At 54.7% G+C, this 22,786-nt stretch overlaps 1 long non-coding RNA gene across 13 annotated transcripts in view; it reads right to left on the reverse strand.

Moving 5' to 3' along the window:
- The window catches only part of LOC114216044 (uncharacterized), a 67,860-nt gene extending 45,074 nt beyond the window's left edge, over positions 1-22,786 (reverse strand). For 8 of the 13 annotated variants that reach the window (XR_015769277.1, XR_015769271.1, XR_015769270.1 and 5 more), the window contains exons 1-4: positions 15,398-22,786; positions 12,430-12,878; positions 10,787-10,840; positions 9,926-10,188 (exon numbers count right to left, since the gene is read on the reverse strand). This is a non-coding gene — a long non-coding RNA (uncharacterized LOC114216044). The remainder of the gene's footprint in view (positions 1-9,925; positions 10,189-10,786; positions 10,841-12,429; positions 12,879-15,397) is intronic. The other 5 variants (XR_015769272.1, XR_015769279.1, XR_015769275.1 and 2 more) reach the window with 5 other exon arrangements.

Genomic DNA, 22,786 nt, shown 5'->3' on the forward strand with positions numbered 1-22,786 from the left:
GGACACTGCCACAGTGGGGGTAGCCAGGGGAACCCGGAGAGGCAGGCGGCGGCACTTGGTAGGCTGGTTCCCCTAAGTATGACCCTGATGGTCCCCAGCAGCTTCCGAATGGGGCCCACCTTCCTTGGACTTCCCCAAATTAGCTCCAGACTCACACCTGCCACCATCAGCTCTGCCTGGTTCACTGGCTGAACTCTGGTCAGCTGGTCTTCCTTGACCTTGACCAAAAACCCCAGAGGTGTCATGCCTGCCCAAGCATGCCAGGGACTCCACATCCCACCCACCTGAAGGCTGAGGTCTCTCCAGGAGCAGCACACGACTCCCCTTGGGCTCTGGGCCCCTCCAGTCCCAGCGCAGGCCCCTAGCGCCTCAGCCCCTCAGCCAGACTGCTTCTCAGCCCCCACCCCACATGTCTCAGTGGGAGCCCCCTACATACCTCCCTTGTCTTCATCGACTACACAGTTTTCTTGTTTATCTGCCTCACAAACACGCACAGAACACTGGAATGTAAGTTCTATGGGGCACCAAGGTTTGAATGTTTTTGTTATGGAAAATTTCCAACAAAAGTTGAGAAAACAGTGTCACGAACCCCACCATCCCCATTACCCAACTTCAATAATTACCAGCTTTCGGCCTGTCTCCTATCTATGCCCCACTCCCTCCATGTGCTATGAAGCAAATCCCACATATCACATAACTCATTTGTAAATGCTGCTGAACTCAGGACTTGTGAAGACTTTAATCACAATACCATTATCACCTAAAAATTTAACAACCTTAAAGTCAAAGGGTCGATGTCCTGAATTCCCAGGTGTCTCAACGCTCACAAGGTTTGTAAGCAGCAGTTTGTTAACACGTCTCAACTATATAAATAACACTCTCCTCCCTCTCTTTTCTTTTTCCTGATGAAGGAGCTGGGCTGCTTGCCCTGCACACTTCCCCATGCCCTGGCTTCTGCCGGCTGCCTGAGAGACCCCAGTCAGTTTTGTGTTCCAGCAGAAGCCTGTCCTCAGGGGCTGTGGGCTTCCCGGCCTTGCCGCCCTCTCGCTGTCTGCTCCTGGATCTCCCTCCCTATAGGAAGCATCTTCTTGTCAACTGTGTGGTTACAACTCACCCAGGAAGGGCAGGATAAATATCTGCTTTTTACTTTATTTGCCCATTTCTAGAAGAATGAGAACAGTGACATCTTCCAGAGGTGACTTGGGAACTTTTTTCCTTTTTGTTTTCTTGGATATTTAAGAACTCATGAAATGTAACTTATTTAACACGTTTCAGCCAGGGGCACCAACTGACCAGGACCCTGGAGGCAAGTCAGGAAGCTCAGGACTCTCGAGGAAGGCTGTAGGTGTGTCCCACACAGCTGGAACCCCGGGTAACAGAAGGAGCCAACACACAAATCGGAATCCTATTTCTAGACAAGACTGCCTGGCCGCCTCCCAGCTTCTCCCTCTGCCAGTCCTGGGACCGGCCATCAGGGACCCGCAGACCCTCTGATGGTTAGCAATGCACGGGCTACAACCTCAGCACCTCTCCCTCCTTTTCCTGCAGCTGCTGGTGTACAGTCCCGTTTCTCTGGTTGCTACAGGGGTTTCCGCCCCAAGGGTCCACGGCTTCTAACCCTGGATCAAGCAAGCGCTGACACCTTGCCCTCCCACACCAGCCCCAATACACACACTCCACACTCAGTGTCTCCAGGCTCCTGACATTCTTCTAACAATACAACAAACAGTCCCTGGATCAGTGACTCTCCCTTGATGCTGTCACGATGTATCTACTGCCCTGGCATTCACTTCTCCCGCGGGCGCCACGATCCCACGTTCCTCTGCCCTCCCCTCCTGGATCCTTCTTGATTCCCTCCTGGGCTTGGCCCTCCTGGAACACTGGGGTGTGCTGGGGGCCATGTGGCTGCAGAAAGATCCCTTGCTTCTTTCCTTTCCTGTTCCCGTCGACGCCTATACTGTCCATATTTGAAAGTGCCTTGGCTGCCACCCTCACATGGTCAGGGACAGCCCTCCCCCTTATTCCCATCCCCCTCCCCAAACAAAGCAAAACAGCGTCTTCCCATCACCTGCCGCACCACCTTGGACAGGGAGGCATGCCTCGTCAGAGCCCTTACACCATGTTGCCCGTTTCCTTTGTGGGAAGGCCACACACACTCAGAAGGAGAACTCTCCACCTCCTCTTTTAAGTCCAAAATAGTCTAAGAGCAAGGATATATGGTATAGCTTTCAAGCATCCTCATGATTTTGGTTAAACAACATGCTCCAACACATATGCATGGGAGTGGCTTCCTTATCTGCTGTCTGGTGGAGAGAGCTCCAAACCTGTCCTACACGCAGAAGCAGGCTTCCCCTGCCCCCCAGAGTGAGGCTGCCCAGGCCGCGGCAGCCCACCTGCACCCCCCTCTCTGTGCTATTTGTGTCACACGTTCCTGTTTTCAGTTGCGGTTCTACCTGGACTCTGGTTCTGCAAAAGCTTCTTCTTCCTCTTTTCCTTCCCTTTTGACATCTGCCTCTCTCTTCTTTTTCAAACATTCTCCATTGAGAGAATTCACACACCGTAAGATCCACTCATCTGAGGTGTACAACGCAGTGGTCTCTAGTACGCTCAGAGTGTGCACCCATCCCCGCCATCTAACTTTAGAGCCTTCTCATCCCACCGAAGGGAAACCCTGTACCACCGGCGTTGCTCCCCAGCCCTCCCCCAACCCTCCGCAACCTCGCATCTACTTTCCATCCCTGTGGATTCACCTGTCCTGGACACGTCACACCAACAGAACCCCACAGTATGTCGTCCTTTGCATCTGGCCTCTCCCACCCAGTACATTTTCAGGGTTCACCCACATAGTCACACCTGACAGCACCTCATTTCTTTGCTGAATAATGTTCCATGGTGTACATGGACCATGTTTTGTCTACATCACTACAGATGTACATTTGGGTTGCTCCTACTTTTTGGCAATTACGAACAGTGCTATGTACAAGTTTTTGTGTGGACATATGTTTTCATTTCTCTTGGGTTTATGGCCTAGGAGTGAAATGGCTGGGTTGTACATGAGTCTGTGTTTAATATTCTGAGGAACCGCCAGGTTTCCACAGTGGTGCCAGCAGTGATGAGAGTTCTGGTCTCCTTGCTCACTGGCCTTCTTAGTGTCTGTGTTAGGGCCGTCCACATGGTTTACTCTCTGTCTGTGTTACGGCTGTCCACGTGGTTTACTGTCTGTGTTACCGCCATCCACGTGGTTTGGTGTCTGTCTGTGTTACAGCGGTCCATGTGGTTTGGTACCTGTCTGCGTTACCCCCGTCCACCTGGTTTACTGTCTGTCTGTGTTACCGCCATCCATGTGGTTTGGTGTCTGTTTGGTTACAGCAGTCCACGTGGTTTGGTGCCTGTCTGTGTTATGGCCATCCACCTGGTTTGGTGCCTGTATTACAGCCGTCCACGTGGTTTAGTGTCTGTCTGTTATGGCGGTCCATGTGGTTTGGTGCCTGTCTGTGTTATAGTCGTCCACGTGGTTTAGTGTCTGTCTGTGTTACGGCCGTCCACGTGGTTTGGTGTCTGTGTTACCGCCGTCCACCTGGTTTAGTGCCTGTCTGTGTTACCGCCGTCCACCTGGTTTAGTGTCTGTCTATGTTATGGCAGTCCACATGGTTTAGTGTCTGTCTGTGTTATAGTCGTCCACGTGGTTTAGTGTCTGTCTGTGTTATGGCCGTCCACCTGGTTTGGTGCCTGTCTGTGTTATAGTCGTCCACGTGGTTTAGTGTCTGTCTGTGTTACAGCCGTCCACGTGGTTTAGTGTCTGTCTGTGTTACGGCCGTCCACGTGGTTTAATGTCTGTCTGTGTTATGGCAGTCCACATGGTTTGGTGCCTGTCTGTGTTATAGTCGTCCACGTGGTTTGGTGCCTGTCTGTGTTATAGTCGTCCACATGGTTTAGTGTCTGTCTGTGTTATAGTCGTCCACATGATTTAGTGTCTGTCTGTGTTATGGCCATCCACCTGGTTTGGTGCCTGTCTGTGTTACGGTGGTCCACGTGGTTTGGTGCCTGTCTGTTAAGGCCATCCACGTGGTTTAGTGTCTGTGTTACAGCCGTCCACATGGTTTGGTGCCTGTGTTATAGTCGTCCACGTGGTTTGGTGCCTGTCTGTGTTATAGTCGTCCACGTGGTTTAGTGTCTGTCTGTGTTATGGCAGTCCACATGGTTTAGTGTCTGTCTGTGTTATAGTCGTCCACGTAATTTAGTGTCTGTCTGTGTTATGGCCATCCACCTGGTTTGGTGCCTGTATTACAGCCATCCACGTGGTTTAGTGTCTGTCTGTTATGGCGGTCCATGTGGTTTGGTGCCTGTCTGTGTTATAGTCGTCCACGTGGTTTAGTGTCTGTCTGTGTTACGGCCGTCCACATGGTTTGGTGTCTGTGTTACCGCCGTCCACCTGGTTTAGTGCCTGTCTGTGTTACCGCCGTCCACCTGGTTTAGTGTCTGTCTATGTTATGGCAGTCCACCTGGTTTGGTGCCTGTCTGTGTTATAGTCGTCCACGTGGTTTAGTGTCTGTCTGTGTTACGGCCGTCCACGTGGTTTAATGTCTGTCTGTGTTATGGCAGTCCACATGGTTTGGTGCCTGTCTGTGTTATAGTCGTCCACGTGGTTTGGTGCCTGTCTGTGTTATAGTCGTCCACGTGGTTTAGTGTCTGTCTGTGTTATGGCAGTCCACATGGTTTAGTGTCTGTCTGTGTTATAGTCGTCCACGTAATTTAGTGTCTGTCTGTGTTATGGCAGTCCACGTGGTTTGGTGCCTGTCTGTGTTATAGTCGTCCACGTGGTTTAGTGTCTGTCTGTGTTACGGCTGTCCACGTGGTTTAGTGTCTGTCTATGTTATGGCAGTCCACATGGTTTAGTGTCTGTCTGTGTTATAGTCGTCCACGTGATTTAGTGTCTGTCTGTGTTATGGCCGTCCACCTGGTTTGGTGTCTGTCTGTGTTACGGTGGTCCATGTGGTTTGGTGCCTGTCTGTTAAGGCCGTCCACGTGGTTTAGTGTCTGTCTGTTATGGCGGTCCACGTGGTTTGGTGCCTGTCTGTGTTATAGTCGTCCACGTGGTTTAGTGTCTGTCTGTGTTATGGCAGTCCACGTGGTTTGGTGCCTGTCTGTGTTATAGTCGTCCACATGGTTTAGTGTCTGTCTGTGTTATAGTCGTCCACGTGGTTTGGTGCCTGGCTGTGTTATAGTCGTCCACGTGGTTTAGTGTCTGTCTGTGTTACGGCTGTCCACGTGGTTTAGTGTCTGTCTGTGTTATAGTCGTCCACGTGATTTAGTGTCTGTCTGTGTTATGGCCGTCCACATGGTTTGGTGCCTGTCTGTGTTACGGTGGTCCTCGTGGTTTGGTGCCTGTCTGTTAAGGCCGTCCACGTGGTTTAGTGTCTGTCTGTGTTATGGCGGTCCACGTGGCTTGGTGCCTGTCTGTTAAGGCCGTCCACGTGGTTTAGTGTCTGTCTGTGTTATGGCGGTCCACGTGGTTTGGTGCCTGTCTGTGTTATAGTCGTCCACATGATTTAGTGTCTGTCTGTGTTATGGCCGTCCACCTGGTTTGGTGGCTGTCTGTGTTACGGTGGTCCACGTGGTTTGGTGCCTGTCTGTTAAGGCCGTCCACGTGCTTTAGTGTCTGTGTTACAGCCGTCCACATGGTTTGGTGCCTGTCTGTCTTACGGCCGTCCATGTGGTTTAGTGTCTGTCTGTGTTATAGTCGTCCACATGGTTTGGTGTCTGTCTGTGTTACAGCTGTCCACATGGTGAGCACCCACTCTCGGGTGTGCTCTGCTCTTCCGGTGCTTTCTCTCCTCACTGATATGTGCTCGGCTCTCCCAGGACCTCCCCTGAGGGGCCTCCCCCTCAGCGGACCTGAGCATCTCTGCTTCTCTGACTTTTTCCCCTTCTTACTCTGGGACCTAGGGGCACTTTCTGCCAGTTCTAGGGCCTCCACACAACCAGAGACTTTTTCTGATTTCTTTATTAAAATAATTAGGCATAAATAGTAGGAGCATGCTTTTATATCAAATGCACTGTGATGGGTCACCCACACAAGCACGAATGAAGGTTGTCATCTGTATGGACCAGCACAGGTGGGCGGAGATGTGAGAGGTTTGCAGGAGCACAGCTTACCACCCCCAGCCCTGAACCCACACCTGATGAATGCCATCTCTTAGCACAGCTGGGAGGGCAGACACAGTGAGGAGAAGTCCTGGACATGAACTATTCCAGGCCCACTGCCTTATACCCTACCGCCTCCAGCCCTTACATCCTTGCTGTCATGAGGCTTCTCTGATTCTTCACTGGCTCTTGGTCATCATGCTCATTCCATGCCTGACAACCTCCCACATGCCCCCATTTCCACCAGAACAAAACCCAAACCTCCGTGCCAGGTCTGTCAGTGAGCTGTTACTGCAGAACAAGACAGTGACTTACAACAATAATGAACATTTACTAGCCTCACAGTTTCTATGGGTCAGGAAATTGGGATCTCAAGCCTCTTATGAGGGTTAGGGTTGTGCTGTCAGTCCAGGCTGTGACTGGGGTGGGGGCTCCCCAGCCTGAAGCTGCTTGTTGGTGGGAGGCCTTGGGCCAACCCAATATGAGCCTCCCACAGCAACTTGAGCCTCCTACGACATGGCAGCTGATCCAAGAGGCAGGCAGAGGCTGCCCTTTCTCTGACCTAGCCCTAGCGGGCACATAGCACCACATTCCACTCACTAGGATCGGATCACTAAGCCTAGCCCATATCCCAGGGATGAGAATTAGGCTCCACTTTTCAGAGGGAGTGGTGTCAATGTGCAAAAATGTTCTAAAACCATCATGCCAGGCCTCACAGCCTGTCCTAGCCCAGCCTCCCCATTGCTTAAGGAGACTAACAAGGAACATTTTCATGTTGAAGTTTCTGACAAGTCCTGCAGGTAAGAAATCCGTTCAGTTTTGTTCAATCCCTATGAGCACATGGAAGACATGGAGCCACACATCAAGGGCCAGGGTTCTGTGGACAGTAGTTGAAGAAGCAGATGGCAAGCACTTCAGGGGCAGAGCTGACACTGTAGGTGCAGAAGCTCCTGATAAATATCTATGGAGTCAACATGGCCTCCACAAGATGTTTCTTTCCCTCTGCGCATTTAAGTCACATTGTAAATGGGGAGTGTCTGGTAGCAGAGATTCCAGGCCTCTCTTACACCAAGTCACATCGCCAGGTTTTCTTAGCCAGCTCTGACCCAAGTGTCACACAGGGCTTCCAAGAGAACATATACCCACCTGCAGGCCCTTCCTGATTCCTCTTCCCTATTGTTTGTGTCCTCTGTGGTCCAGAGTCACGTGGGCAGATACCCACATACAGGGTGAGGCTGTAAGACAACTCACCATTGTAGCTCCTCGACCTTGGGCACTAGGAAAAGAGAGCTATCTTGCTGAACGGCGCCAAGTGTGTTGGCCTTTCTGCTTAGTGAGCTAATTTCCAGGCTGTGAGTCCTAAGTTTCTCTTTGTCACTCCTTTGGCATCATCCCATGACTTTCAAATGCTTTGGTCTCAATCTTCCAAGTCTAAGCCATCATTCCAGAAGACCCATTGCCCACCAGACTAGGCCTATTCCAGACAGCACCCCATGTCTGTGCAGGCCTTGACAGTGCTTTTACTATTGATCTGTGCTGACATTCTCCCAGCCTGTCTTCTCTGGGACAAGCCCTCAGTCCTGCCCAGGGTGAAAACCATGACATCTGGAACCCCAGGATTACCCCCAGGGATGGTTGTGGCCTCCTGGAGAGAGTACCCACTCGATGATGTCCTCTCTGCAGCATGCAGATTTGGGGTATGAGGCTGGTGGAAGGAAGGCCATTCAGGATTGCTGTAGGGCTGGTGCAGGAACCTTCAGCTTCCACAGGAGACGGTGTCCACCCCAGAGTGTAAGTGGTGCTGTTTCCAGCCAATTTCCCCCAGTCAGCGTGGGAAGCCCCCAGCCAGGGCCCAATGAGAGCTGGGGTCAGCAGTCCTGCTGTTTGCCCTTTGTAGCCTTTTCTCAGGCTTGCTGCCTTTTTTTTTACATTTGGTCAACAATCCTCTGCCCCATCACAATCTTCTCGGTGTTTGCCCACTGGGGCTGCCTGTCAGCTGTAAGAGGGCCAACAAAGCCGCCTGGCCCCGTGAGGCCATGATCGTCCAGGGGTCCCGGCTGGCCCCTGCATCACACACTCATTCTTCACCCGCCTTTAATTTACTTCTGACACCAGGAGTCTGAAGTCTCTGGCCTCAGCCGCCCTGTGGGTCCAACTCCACGGCAACCCCAAACAGGTCCCTCAAACTAATGAGGAGTCTGGAGTGGCATCAGGAGGGGTCGCTGCCGTGGAGACAGCCCGTGGTCACCCAGTTACCACAGCACCGCGCAGAGTCCTGGGGTCGGCTGCAGGAGGATTGCATCGTCTGGAAATACCTTGCTTGCTAAACTGTCTGTGTTGTTGGCATAGAAGCTCTGGACTGAGCCCCTTGGCTGGCTCCGCAGCCTCTGTCCAGCCTCACCGGACGTCCCCTGAGCATGACGATCCTACCGTGGAGCTGCTAGCAGAGGGGAAGATCCTGCTATGTCCTCCCTGCCCATAGTGTCCACCCCCAGCTGGCTCCTGAGGATGGCACCCCCCCATGCACATTTGTGGCCCTCTCGGCACCCAGCCCCCTACAAAGACACCTTCAAACAAGGAGGGAGAGTGGCATAAAGGAAGGTGCAGGGGCTGCACAGTGAAGGGAGTGATGTGATGAAAGTACTGCATGCCATACTCAGCTCCCTGAGGAAGTGTCTTTATTAGAAGCCCAGAGAGGCCAGGCAACTTGTTTAAAGTCAAACAGCCTGTGAATGGCAGGCCAGAGGTGAGCTAGGGACCAGCCTTTCTAAATTACTGTCCCCATGGAGAGAGTTTCAGGAGGGCAGATGCTCACCTTGAGAACAGAACCTGCCAGGGGTCCTCACCACTTCCACGTGAGGGGTGTCAAGTCTCTGAGACTTGCTGGGACGGATGCCAGCAGCATCAGGCAATGCAACCCCAGCTCCGCTGGGCCTTGGAGCAGGTTGGCGGTACCCTGCCCCACCCGGTCAGGATGCCATTTAGAATCAAAGATGCTGCATCTTAGGGAGCATCCCACTGGAAAAAAGTATTTGGGTGCAAAGGCTTCAGGGACACTTTGTGTCCCGTTGGAGCTGTGTCCAGCCTCTGTCACCACTGGAACCTTGGCAGTTTATCACTGAGAAGGGACAGAGCATGGGAACCATGCCAGGGCCTTTTCACCCTTGAACTTCTAGCCAATTCATAACACAGCTCATGACCCTGAAAGCTGTCCTCACCATTGGGAAGAAGAGAATTTCCAAAGCTGAAAAGATTTTCTTTACCACTCTCATATGTTTTCTGATTTTTAATTTCACTGTACAAAAACTGAATGGGGTCTCAGGTCCAGGATGCCCAGTCCTGAGTGCAGCTTGGACAAACTCACTGAAATGCAGATCCTTGAGTTGGCCTAAGCCTCCAGGCTCCCACAAAAGACACCAGGCTCCTACTGTACTCAAACCTCAGCTGCTCAGATGTTCAAATTGCATCCAACTGGCCCCTAGGGTTCCAGAAAACCAGCATTGAAGGGCTTGGGTGAATGTGAGGAGGCCGAGTCGGACACTGGCCACCATCTCAGTAGGAGGCCGTTCCCAATGAGCACACACCACCTGTCTCAAGTTCCTTAGGGAGGGAAGGGTGGTCTGGAGAAAATTGCTGCAAGGAATTGGGGGAGGCTCTAACTGAGGAGGGGACTCTTCTGTTTCACTCTTTCTCCCCTCCTCTAGCCCCCTCTGCAAGTCATGACACAAAAGAAATGTGAGTTTTCAGGTCAGAACTCACTAGAGTGAGACGTGTCACCTACAAGGCCATTTTGCAGAGTCCTGCTGCAGCCTGCCAGTGTGCATGTCTCTGGAACAATACAAGGCTGAGTGCACAGCCCTTCAGGACAGAGCCATTGGCTGTTGGTGGCCTTTCACTGCACCTGCTGCTCATGCCTGTCACTTGACACTGCAACATCAGAGTGCCAAGAGTCCCCAGCACTCATCAACGCCTCCTTTCCAAGCTGAAGGGACTCTCCTCCCATGGTAGGGTCACGGAGAGCCCTGGGCTCCTTGTGGACAACATCTGCAGAGAAGGAGGAGAAAAAGTCTCACGTGCTCGCAGAGCGATAGGGTCTTTAGTTCAGGGACTGCATAGAGAGAGGTGCATTCTCTACCAGTACCGTTGGGAGTTTTGTGAGCATCATCTTATAAATAACACAGTTGCTTATAATCGGTTTGTTAAATGTCGGAAACGCAGTCTGCCAGGTGTTGAAATCCAGCTTAGCCTAAAGTGTCTGACCTCCAGCTTAGCCAAGACTTGTGAACTCAACCTGTTCAGGCTCAAACCAGCTGGCCACAGGGAAAAGCCACAATGGTTTGACAACCGACCAGCTTCCAGTTTGGCTAAGCATGCACCCTGTTGCCTGCTTCAGAGGTGAAAGCCCATTCACATAAGGCTGTGCAATCCAAAGGAGAAGAGGGAGCTAGAGGGACATTTGACTCTCAAGCTGGATTATTTTTGCTCTGAGGGAAAGGGACTGGGATCCCAGACTCTTCTAGAACTCTACAGAAGGCTCCATACAAACCAGACAGGGATTGAAATATCACCCTATGTTTATCAACAGGGGCTCCAAGTCCTTGTCACATTGCAGCCAATGGCAAGGCCGTGAAATGGTTCTCACCATTTGAATTTGCAGGCTCAGAACAGAAGTCCTGATTCCTCCTGGGTACCTGGCCTGCAACAGAACAGATGGCCATCAGATGGGTGGGGCTGCAGGGCTTGGCTTTGTGGCTCAAACAGCAAAGACTCCCAAAGTTGGAGGCCATCCCCTAAAAACGTAACCCAACCCCCCACGTGACCTCCTGAAGGAGAGCTTTTGCCTCTGGGATGTGGGGCAATGGGTGCCCCGAGCTCTCCTTAGGCTCTGGAGGTGACTCGGGCCCACCCCCAGCTCTGACTTGTATTAGTCCCCTCCCTTTCCAAGCCCGACTGCATTCCCATCTCTTCCCAAGACCGTGGAGGCAGCCCTAACCCACGTGGCCCTCCCATGACCCCCCACCCCGCTCTTCAGACTTAATCACGCCCCATCGGGAGCCGCTGGACGGTTTCCCCGGGCGGTCACTTGAGTCAGAGCGCTGTTAGCTCTGCCTGTGCCGCCCGCAAGTCAGCTCCAGGCGGGAGGGCAGAGCGCCAGACAAGGCACCCGCAAGGGTGGGCCCTCCAACGTGAGTGCAAACGAACGGACACGCCTTTACAACTCAAACAGAGCTGTTTATGAAAACAACATAGCATCGCTTTCAGAAACGCAATAGTCATCTTAAACCTAGGAAATACCACAAGAAGCTGCCTAATCATAGCTCCATACTTTTCCCACTGTCTTGGCTCCTCCTCCCTCCTGCTTCCACCTCATCTCATCCTGGCTCCGCCTCCTCCCGTCCTGGCTCCGCCTCCTTCCTGACTCCACCCCCTCCTCTCCTGGCTCCGCCTCCTCCCATCGTGGTTCCGCCTCCTTCCTGACTCCACCCCCTCCTCTCCTGGCTCCGCCTCCTCCCATCGTGGTTCCACCTCCTCCCAGCCTGGCCTTGTCCCCCCTTGTCCTGGCTCTGCCTCCTCCTATCTTGGCTCCACCTCCTCTTGTCTTGGCCCCGCTCACTCCCAGCATGGCCCCACCTCCTTCCTTCCTGGCTCCACCTCTTCCTTATTAGTCCCGCCCCGTCCCATCCTGACTCCACCCCCTCTTGTCCTGGCTCCGCCTCCTCCCTTCCTGGCCCTGTCCCCTCTTGTCCTGGCTCTGCCTCCTCCCATTCTGGCTCCACCTCCTCTTGGCTCCGCTTACTCCCAGCATGGCCCCACCTCTTCCTGTCTCAGTCCCGCCTCCTCCCTTCCTGGCCCCGTCCCCTCTTGCCCTGGCTCCGCCTCCTCCCGTCCTGGCTCCGCCTCCTCCCGTCCTGGCTCCAGCTCTTGGGAGGGTCAGGGCCGGCAGAGAAGGGGCATTTTCCAGTGTCACGACCTAAGCCTGTGGTTCTTTCTAGTGTCCAGTAAACAAAGGAGAGGTGTGCAGCCCTGGGGGGCTTGGGTGCTGTGGCCTCAGGGAACTCTGCAAACAGCTTTTCTTTTTAATTGAGGTAAAATCCACATATAATATTAACTTTTAACCATTTAAAAGGGTACAATTCACAGTGCTGTGCAACCATCACCCCTTTCTAGTTCCAAAACATTGTCATCACCCAAAAGGAAAGCCTGTACCCATCAGCACTCATGCCCCCCCGGCCCCCACTCCCCAGACCCAGGCAGCCACTGGCCTGCTTCTGTCTCTAGACTTGCCTGCTCATGTGGCCTTTTGTGTCTGGCTTCTTCCACTTAACAGCGTATTCTCAAGGTTCACGGTGCTATGACAGGTACCAGTGTACCACGCCTCCTTAGGGCCAAGCAGTGCTCCAGTCCTATGGAAACCCCATCTTTTGTTTATGGGAGCAGCTGGTTTCACACTGGGACCTGGGATGGGGCGGGGCCATGGCCCACCTGTTCGGCTCTGCCTGCGTGTCTGGCCCCACAGGGAGGGAGCAGGGTCTGTGGATGCTGGAGCAGCCAGGGAGGGTCTGACCCTTAGGGTCCGGGCATCAGACTCTCATCATTTTGCTGTGCAGCCACTGGCCAGTCTGCTGAGGGATGTGATCCGTCTTGAGAGAGGCGGTGCTCATGACGATGCTATGGAGACCACTAACTCTCAGTCGTGGAATGGACTAGAATCTGTCCTTGGTTGTGTCCTTGGCCTGCGGATGAATAAAGGACAAAAAGATGGACATTTAATTTGTCTGTGTGGGAAAAAAAATCAGAGCAGAATCGTCCTAAAATAAGTGCACAAACACTAACACCTTGAAGAGAAAACAACTTTGGAGGCTCTTCTAGACCCGTGGTTTCCAAGTGTGACTCACATGACACGTGCATGTCTCGGGTACTGCCTCAGCAGCCAGGGAGAAGACTGGAGAAGGCATTTCCTCCCAGGAGCATAAGCAGACACTGGGGTCACACACCCTCTGGCCGCCCGTCCAAGAACCTTGTGCAGGGACCACGTGCCTCAGGCTCTGGAGACTTCACCTCCTCCCTGAAAACCCTGCCACGCTCCTAGGTCTTAGATGGACATTGGCTTGGACCAGCCCCCTCTCAAGAAACAGGCAGCGCCTTCTCAAGGAGAATGAACCTCTGTTTCACCCCTAACTAGCTTCTCCCTCTGTAAGAACCTCAGACACCCTGCAGACAGCCTTCGTGGCGGTCATGCTGCCCAAGGGTGGGGGAGTTGCATTTGATGTCACCCTGAGCTGCATGAATAGCTTTTTATGGTCCCCCCACGCTGGACTCAGCCAGAATGTCAAATGGTAATTAGCAGCAGACCTGGCTCTGTCCCTGGTGATAGGATCATCAGACTTCTTGGGTTTCAAAGTGAGCAGCCGACTTGAAACGGCAGCAGATTGGCCTCCATGATGGGCCTGGTGGGGTCTGAACAGTCTGGGGCCCAGGATGCCCAGAGCTGGGGCAACCAGGAGGGGAGAGGAGGCCCCTCGTGTGGAGCAGGCAAGGCTGAAGGGGCGCCATGGGGCTCTCGGGATCTGGAAGTGACCAGTGTGATGCCTCTGGGCCCTCAGTCTGGTTATGACCCGAGCCCTCACCCACTCTCAATGGCCTGTCACACAGCACCCCCCTCCCCCTGCAGCCCTCCACCCTCCCAGGCTGGCTGGGGGGCAGGGACTCTGCATGTGTTCCTCTGGTTCTAGTTTCCTTGTTATTAAATTAGAAGTATCAGGGGCAGAGGCCCAAGTCCCTGCTCAGGCAGAGGCTATGGTCATGATGTGGAAGAGGCTTTGGCAGTAAAGAAGCCAGGGCCACACTCCAGTGGGTGTGTGGGGGAGAGCAGGCTCTGCCTGCATGCGTGGTGAGGGTGGATGTGCCCTGAGAGCCCTTGTTCTCACCCCTCCCTCTCTAGACCCTTCCTGTAGACCAGGAAAGGGCTTTGCCTCTCAGAAGTGTTGCTACAAGTCCTGACCCCCTTGGGGACTCAGAGCACAAGACCCCACTAGGCACCCCCCCCAGGGGAGCCAGCAGGTTGGGGCCATGTCCCTCCCCCTTGGGCACCAAGGACTGATGCTCTGGGGTTTGTGGGGAAGAAGGGATGAGAAAAGCAAGATGTTCACAGTGGTATTATTTATAATTCAAGGAAAAGAGGACTTTTAAACCCTAAAGTTCCATCAATTGTATTGGCAAGATAAAATCCTATGCAACCATTAGCCTTCATCCATGGTCATGGAAATCTGTTTGCAAGAAATTAAATTTTAGGGGCCCCTGGGTGGTGCAGTTGGTTAAGCATCTTTCTCTTGATGTCAGCTCAGGTCATGATCTCAGGGTCATGAGCTCGAGCCCCGAATCGGGCTCCACACTGGGCATGGAGTCTGCTTAAGACTCTCTCTCCTCCCTCTGCCCTCTCTCTCTAAAATAAATAAATAAATCTTTAAAAAAAAGAAATTAAATTTCAAAGATCAATCCAGATAACAGTATATATACTGTGATCCTAACTTTGAAAAGCTTGAAAACATATCTGTATGTGTATACAAGTAGAGAAAATCATCTACACCAAAAGATTAAAATAGATCATCCCTGGGTTATGAACAATGGGTACTTTGATAAGTAGGAGAACAATAGTCATTCTGTGATTTTAAAAACCAAGCTCCTCAAAATCTATTCTCAAAAATGGGTTCAGGAGGGGTCCCGCACCCCCTAACGCAGGGCAGGCCAAGCCACACACCCCTGGAGACTCACAGGGTCCCAGCATCTCCCAGGAGGCCTATCATGGGAGTAGGGAGAAAAAACCCTCTGAGGGTCCACACGGGTTCCTCCAGGGTGCCTGTGGCTCTGGCAGCTCTCAGGGCTCTCAGGGCTCTCAGGGCTAGGTCTGGACTCTTTGGCTCCCCATCCCCACCCTTGGGCATCTCCCCAGAGCCTCTGCTGCCCCTGTCTTGTCCAGCTTCAAAGCATAACTTGTTTTCCTGCTGGATTAGACTTTGGGAAACTTTTCGAATGCCTGGCCATTTCTACTTCAACACTCTACCTGGCCACACTTCTGTCAATTAGGAGAAGAAAGGGAATTTAATCCCCACCGAGAACTCACTGCCCCGAGTGTGCAGACCCCAAAGAAACAAACATGGTGCATGTATGTGGTCAAGCCATGCTGTGGGGGTCAGAGGCCCTGGACCCTGGCCTATGGCTCTAGAAAACAAGGGAAGCCCTGGCCTTGACTGACCAGCAAGAGGCTCCTTCTCCCACAGGTCCTGGCTCAGCAGCAGAGTTTGCCTTCTTCCTCTCAGACAGCAGAGAAGCTCTCAGATAAGGAGAGGAAACCCCAGCAGCTGTCCTTCTGTCAGGTGGGTCTGTGGGCCCAGAGGCGGTGTGTCCCCATGGAGGAGTGGGGTTTGCAGTCCCAGCACCTGGACCGACAGGACAGACTGCTCACCTGTTTGTTGTCAGAGAAAAGAAACTTGAACTCGGGGTGGTAAGTCTAGGGCCTCCAGCTGACCCTCCAAAGATGAAGGCTTAAGGGCCCTGACACAGCTCTAGCTCTCCCAAATCCTGAGTCCGTAGTATTCAGCAGGAAAAGAGAACACTTTGGAAGAGAGTAAATGTGTGTTGCTTTGTTTTGAACGAAACAATATGCGGTATAACACACCTTTTCCACAGCACCATTTTTCAGTGTGGAAACAGCCCGAGTGTCCATCAGTGGGTGGATGGATGAACAAAATGTGGAACATAATTCAGTGGAATATGACTCAGCTGTAAAAAGGAGGAAGTTCTGACGTGCAGTACGATGTGGGTGGACACTGAGGCCACGGTGGAGAGGAAAGCAGCCGGCCACAAAAGGACGCACCCTACACGGCTCCACTCCCGTGAGGCCCCAAGAGGAGTCACAGCCCTGGAGACAGCGGGTCGACGGTGTGCACCAGGGCAGAGGGAGGGGTGGGGACCTGGTGTTTAATGGAGACAGTTTCCATTTTACAAGACAAAGAATCTGGAGACGGACGGTGGTGGCTGCACAGCAAGGCCAGCGAACTGTGCACTTAAACGTGGTTAAAATGGTCAACTTTATGTTTTGTGTATTTTACCACAATGGAAATTTTAAAATATAGACATGGCCCCAGTTATGTGAGTGCATGCACACACACACGGGAACATATGGCTTAAGCAATTCTGGAAGAAACAAACCCAAATGTTAATGGTTGCCGGCTCTCCTTGCTTTGCTGTGACTTCCAAGTTTTCTAAAAGGGGCAGGCAGCACTTTCACAGAGGAACCGAAGTTCTGAGATGCACATCTCCCCCCAGCTGGGCCTGCTTCGCTGCCCTTTCGGCCTGCTCCACACAATGGGGTCATTCAGCCACTCTGCCCGCGGCCCGCACACAATCTGCAGCGCCCTGCTTCCCTCTGCCATCAATCAGCCTGGTGCTGAGCACCGCCCTGGGCCACCGCCTCCTTCCTCCTGCCCCGCTGGGGCTGTGACAGGCCTCCCTGTCACGCCCACCCAGTGCCCTGGAGGGCAGTGACCGAATCAAGGCGGTGCTGGGGCCCAGCCTGAGACTTTCATCTCCTGAAGGGACAGCCGCTTGGCCAGCTGTGGCAATTTGCTGTTGCCTTGGCTCTCAGTAAGGCAAACAGAATCGGTGGCATCCACGGGCTTTATTACGCATATTCCCCAAACGCACAATTATCTTTCTACAAGGCACATTCTTGGTGTCTTGCCATGCTTCTGTGCCAGAACCCCAGACCATCCTCCTGCATTCCTGGACTGTGACACCACCCCACCGCAGCCTGCTGCCCTTGGCCTGATGTCTGCGGAGCTGCCCACCGCACCCAGCCAGGCTTTGGGCAGGATGGGCACGCAGGCGGGGACGGAAGCCACAGGGGCAAGGGGGTTGCCCAGTCCACCACCGGTTGGAGACTCCAGAGCCCCAGCCTTGACCCTTCCCGCCTATGGCAGAACCAGGCCCCGTGGTGGTCACTGTCCCGAGGACCCTGGGGTGACTGCCCTATTTCCTGTTCTGCAGAAGGCCCCACTAGGCCTGAGGTCTGAGGGCAGCCAGCAGGACTGAGGAGGGCCCCTCCTCTTGCCTCTGAGCTCTGTTGTGAGCGTCGGTTCAGGGGCTCTGTGCTCGAAGCCAGAAGGGTAAAAAGGTACTCCCCTTCAGTCTGCCACAGCCGGTGATCAGGGACCTCTGGGCCAAAAGACTGTCAGGACCAGCTGTGTGGCCCACCTCTCCGGACGTGGCTTCTTCTCTCATCAAACGAGGGTGACGATGGTGCATGTCTCCTTGGCTGGTTGTGCTGCAGACAGAATGTGGGTCCCCAGCATGCACCCGGCGTGACAGCAGTTCACGCAGAGATCCTCTTTGCACAAATGAAGCTCCGGTGGTCGAGGGGTCTGGTCCGTCCTGCTGGGGGAGAAGAGGACTGCCCTCCTCAACGCCCCGGCATGCGGGAGCATGCAGCCCCTGGCCCCCGTCAACGCCCCGGCTTGCGGGAGCATGCAGCCCCTGGCCCCCGTCAACGCCCCGGCTTGCAGGAGCATGCAGCCCCAGGCCCGCACCCCCAGGTTCCCATGCTGGCCTCATCCTCCGTCTAGAACACACCAGCTCCGTCACTAGATTTTCTGTCCAGGACTTCCCTAGGAAGCAAGAGAAGGGTCACATGGATTTGGGGTGCCCCGAACACTTGCTTCACCAAGATGCAGTTTGTCTCACCAGGAGGGGTTATGGCTCATTTTTCTTCCTTTTATTTTTCAGTCTCTGACCTTTGCAATTTTTCTCTCACAGCAGGTTTTCATGTGTGGTTTGAGATGTGTGTTCTCAGCATCTCCCTATGCCCTCTCCTTAGCACCTCCTCCTCTGCTCTCATCAGCCTGGCCCAGGCACTGCCCCAACACTCAGGCCATGCCCCCACCTCCGCTTGGGCTGCCCACCATCCCACCTTCCATCTTACTGCCTGACACTGCTCACCCTCTGTCTGGGGGCTCTCCCCACACAGCTGAGCCCACGTGGGGCATTCCTCATTCTCTGTGGGGCTGCCTGGAGGGGCAACAGGTGACAGCAAAGGAAGGAAACCGGGGTGAGTGAGAAATTTCATCCCACACTCTCCAGGCCTCCCCTCCTTTCTGACTTGGACATCTTCCATCACCCATCATCGGGCCCTGAGTTTTCTGAGCCCTGCCCACAGGAGGAGCCCCTAGGAAAAGCCCCAGGAGGAGCTCCAAAGAGCAAAGTGACAGAAGGCAGAGGGGACTGGAAGCAGCAAGCATTCAAGGAGCGGAGGGTGTGGCCACTGAGCCCCCTTTAGGCTCTCTGAGCTGTAGACCCTGGGCGAAGGGCTCATCCTTCAGTGGTTTCTATTTCGGCCAACGTTCCTGTGGCTATAACCCTGGGCCAGCAGTCAGTCATGTTCCCGCCCTGTCCAGTTTGCCAGGTCCCTCCACAAGGGCCTTGTGTCCTGCGCCTGGTCCGCAAAGTGCCTCGTGCTGGGCCTCAGACATCACTGCTCAGATGAGAGAGTAGGAGGTTATGTCTCCCTGCTGCACAGCAGCTGGGTGTCTGGGGGTCAACCCGTCTCCTGTGCCCCCACCACGCATCAGGGGTTATCACGTCTCCTGTGCCCCCCTACGCCTGGACCTTCAGAGTCTGCCCCACCTGGACCAATGCACACCCCCCTGTGATCTGCAGCACACATGGAGACCCCTCTGGAGGGTGGGGGGCCCTTGCCAGTGTCCAGCTGCCAAGAAAAACAAGAAGACAGCAGAGCTCACCTCCCCGGCTCTGTACCCGGCCTCCCCCGAACGGCCAGGCCTACACAAGACAGGAAGCAGTGCATCTGATAGCCGGACCTGCTCACCCACAACTCGCAGGCCACTGCCACCAGCAGCTGCCAGTTCAACCCCTCATTTCAACTTCAACCTCTTCTGCATGGGTGGAGGGAGAAACACGTCTCCTGGCAGCTCGGGCCCTGGAAAAGTGCTTCCAACTGGGGACTGGAAGGAGTGGCTGGCCAAGGGCTCTCCTGACCCTTCCTCCCGCCCTCGGCCCAGGAGAGGCGCCAAGTCTCACCTCATGGTGCGGAGTTTTATAAGCTCATAACCCAAAGACGCTAATGGCTCACACATGTGCAGTCAGCATGTGTCCTGCCTCTTTCCTTTGACTCCATGTCAAATGCTAATATAGGTGGGTATTTGGCGGCCAGGAGGTGCAGAGGGAGAGCCGTCCCCTCTGCACACCTAGTAGGGGGCCGGGGACAGAGGCCGGGGACAGACACATGGTTTTCATTAAGGATGGTTCCTTCGCGTGGCCACAGAGGGGTCCACTGCCCTGAGGACGGACTGGGGGAAGGCGTAGGGCCTTTCCCTGTTTTCTTTTGCAAAAGCTGCCTTCCCAGACCCCCAGAAACCAGCCCTCCTGGGAGACCCAGAGGGCAAACAGAAGAGACTGCCTGGGTCCCGAGTGACCAATGCTGAGCCCCACTCCCGCCCACAGAAAGTGGGGAGACTGAGGCACAGATGGGCAGGGCTTCCCGGGCCATGAACAGCACCACAGGCAGAGCCTACCCTCCCCAGGCACCAGCTCCCTCAGGTGTGGTCACTGCTTGGCTGCACTTGGGGTCCTTCTGGAGAGGCCAGGATGCGTGAAGGAGCTCCTGGAGGGGCACAGCCCTGAGGAGACCCCTAGCTCCACTGGAGGCAGCCAGGCTGCAGATTTCCTCCCTCGACGTTCTGAGGGAGGACCAGCCACAGTTGTCCCCAGCAGGACTTGTGGAGCCTGGACCCTGCTCTGGACTTGGCATCTGTACATGGCCCCCAAGCCTACGAGAGACCCCCGGATAGGCTTCAGGTACAGTACGTGCCTGTGCCCCGCTGAAGCTGCGCGCATGGCTACGTTGAAAAGGGGACCGTACAGTTCTCAGGGTGGGGGATTTCACCACCACCCAGGGAGCCACATGCGTAGGACCTCGCAGGCCCTCCACCAGCCCGAATACTCCCCCAGCGAGCCTCCCGGGCTCCCTGATGCTTGCATGGCATATCAGTGACATAAGGCCCCGAGTCACACCCAGACCACCCCCAACAGGGATGGTCCTTTTATGTCGCGGCCCTGGTCCATCCTCAACACTGCCCTGCAGCGTCACGGGCAAAGACCACACCACACGGTGGTCACATTAGGCCACCTGCTCTGGGGGCTGCAGCTGGCATTGCCCAGGGGTGGCCCGTTACACCAGTGGGCCGCTGTCCACTTGCCTTGGAAGTCCTCTTCTCTCTCTCTGGATGCTCTAGCTGGATGAGCACCCACTACTGGAGCCCCTTGAGCTGGCCAGGCCTGGAGACTGGATCTGAACCACCGATCACGTGGGAAAACCTTCACAGAAACCCAGCCAGCCAAGGAGACACATGGATACAAACAATGTTGCAGAAGAAAAATGGCACCCCCACTGAAGTCTTTGTATTTGGAGTGGCCATGGTGTCTGCAGGGGAAGCCCTGGGAGGGAGGGAAGGACACCCACCCCACACCTCTCCCCTCCCCATGTGTGTTTTTTCTCCAATTCTTTGTTATCCACACGAAGGCATAAGTGCCTGATGAAAGTTTAAGCCATAGATGGTTCTCAGGGCCTCCTGAGCCCTGGGGCCAGCCATGCCAGGGGACCTCTCATACTGTGGGGTGCAAGGCCAGCCCAGAGAGCTGTAAGTGTGAGGTTGGCCGGCAGACTCCTCTGGAAACTGTCCTGAGGCCAATGTGGCTTCATCCACCCCTCACCTTTGTTGGCATGAACTAGCCCATCCTAACTGGAGTGTGATGGAAACGCCAGGGTCCAGACCATCTGCCCCCCACCTAGGCTGCACCACCACAGACCTACCCCTTTGACCTGGGCCTTCACACAATCACACTGCCAGGCACTGGAGGAGATGGGTACACTGAACCCGTGGGGCAACCAGCCAAGGAGGTGGGGGGAGGGGGAAGAGAGAGAGCAGCAGGCCCCCAAAGGAAGGCCGTGGGGTCCCAGGACGAAGCTTGGTGTGACCCCAGCCAGACTTCATCTCCTTCCAGCCATCCCCTCTTCCCCAGCTCCTGGGCCTAGATCAGGCCACAGAGAGGATTTTTGTCAGGTGGCTTCACCTCTGACAGGTACCACAAGAGGGCAGTCCTCAGCCCACCCCCCCCACCCTCGCTGGAGACCCCTCCAAGGGGTAGGCACCGACCAGCAACCCCAGGACCCCCAGCCCAGCGGCAAGCCAAATGAGCAGGACTGAGAACTGCAGACCCCTGCTTTGGAGGGCCAGACAAGACCCTCAGAGAGCTGGGACCAGGGCCCTTTCTCAGCCACCACACACCCTGAGGGGTCAGAACCACAGCAGCCCCTGCATAAGACAAGAAGGAGGACCCCAGCCCAGGATCAGGGGAAGCGGAACCAGGGTGGGATTTCACTGAGCAGCAGTTGAGGCCAAAGGGGCACTGAGGAGGCCGTCCTGGAAGTGTGGGGTCCCCAACCTAAGCCCCTGCGGGTGGAGCCTCGCAGACAAGGAGCCCTTGAGGAGGTCACCGGTGGCTGCGCCTGTGTGGCCTCTGGAAGCCAGGAGTGGTCAGGACAGAGGGTGCTTCCTTCCACCTGCGTGTGGGTTCCTGAGGTGGTTGGAGATGATGCTGTTGGACAGGGGCCTGACCGGGCCCTGTCCCAACACCATCTCCCTCTTCACGAGTTCTTCTCAGAGGGTCCTCCAGGCCCCGCTCCCGCCCCAGATGCAACGGCCCTTGCCCGTCTTCCTGCCCTGACCCACCTCAGACTCCAGTTGCTGTCCCAGTGACCTCGGGGGCCTCACAGCCAGAGGAGACACGCAGCCCATAGGTGGACACGCTGACTTGTGGCCAAATACCAGGTCTCTTGCCTATTTTTACACCATCTGTATTCTCATTTCCCTCTGTTTTCAATAGAGCTCCTTTTTGGACATTTTAGTCCACTCAGCAGTGCTAAAAGGAGAAAGCAAGGGGCCTTCACTCTTTCTGAGCTGGAGCTGGGCAGTGGGCCCTGTGCTCTGAGCCAGGGCTGGCAGGGGCTTGGGGGCCATGAGGACCCCTCTCTCTGGGGCCCTTGGTGCAGAGGAGCACAGAGGACTCAGCCAGGGGATCTGACACTCAGAGCCTGGAGGCCCCTGGGGGCTGGAGTGTGGGAGACGACACCGGACATGCACAGAATCACAGACACATGGGCACAGACTCCTTGATGCCCACCACCTTTCTGGCACAGAGGCCCTATTTCTCTGCCTTCCCCTCCCTACCCCTCACACAGAGCCCTCAGGGGTGTTTTGTTTTTTGTTTTTTTAGCATTTTTTTCTTCTTGCCCCTGATCGAATTGATGACTAGGAAGTATGTGGCTTGGTAAGCAAAATGCTTCTGAAGACGGAATTCCAAAGCCCCCAGCAGCCGTGACCTCACCGCAGGGATATGCACCAAACCACGGCTGTTTTTGTAAATCGCCACCCGCCCGGGGGCAGTGCACAATGGCCAGTGTTGACACTGAATTCCGCACGTTCTCAACGGCCCCCACCCTCACGTGGATCCTGCATGGGGTGCTGTGGTCCCTGAACAGCCTGGTTTCCACCCCTTGAAGCCCCTCACA

The sequence above is a fragment of the Eumetopias jubatus genome, unplaced genomic scaffold (genome assembly GCF_037043125.1).
Source record: "Eumetopias jubatus isolate StellerSeaLion01/CBP00866 unplaced genomic scaffold, mEumJub1_p1.0 scaffold_10, whole genome shotgun sequence".
In the NCBI taxonomy this organism is placed as follows: Eukaryota; Metazoa; Chordata; class Mammalia; order Carnivora; family Otariidae; genus Eumetopias; species Eumetopias jubatus.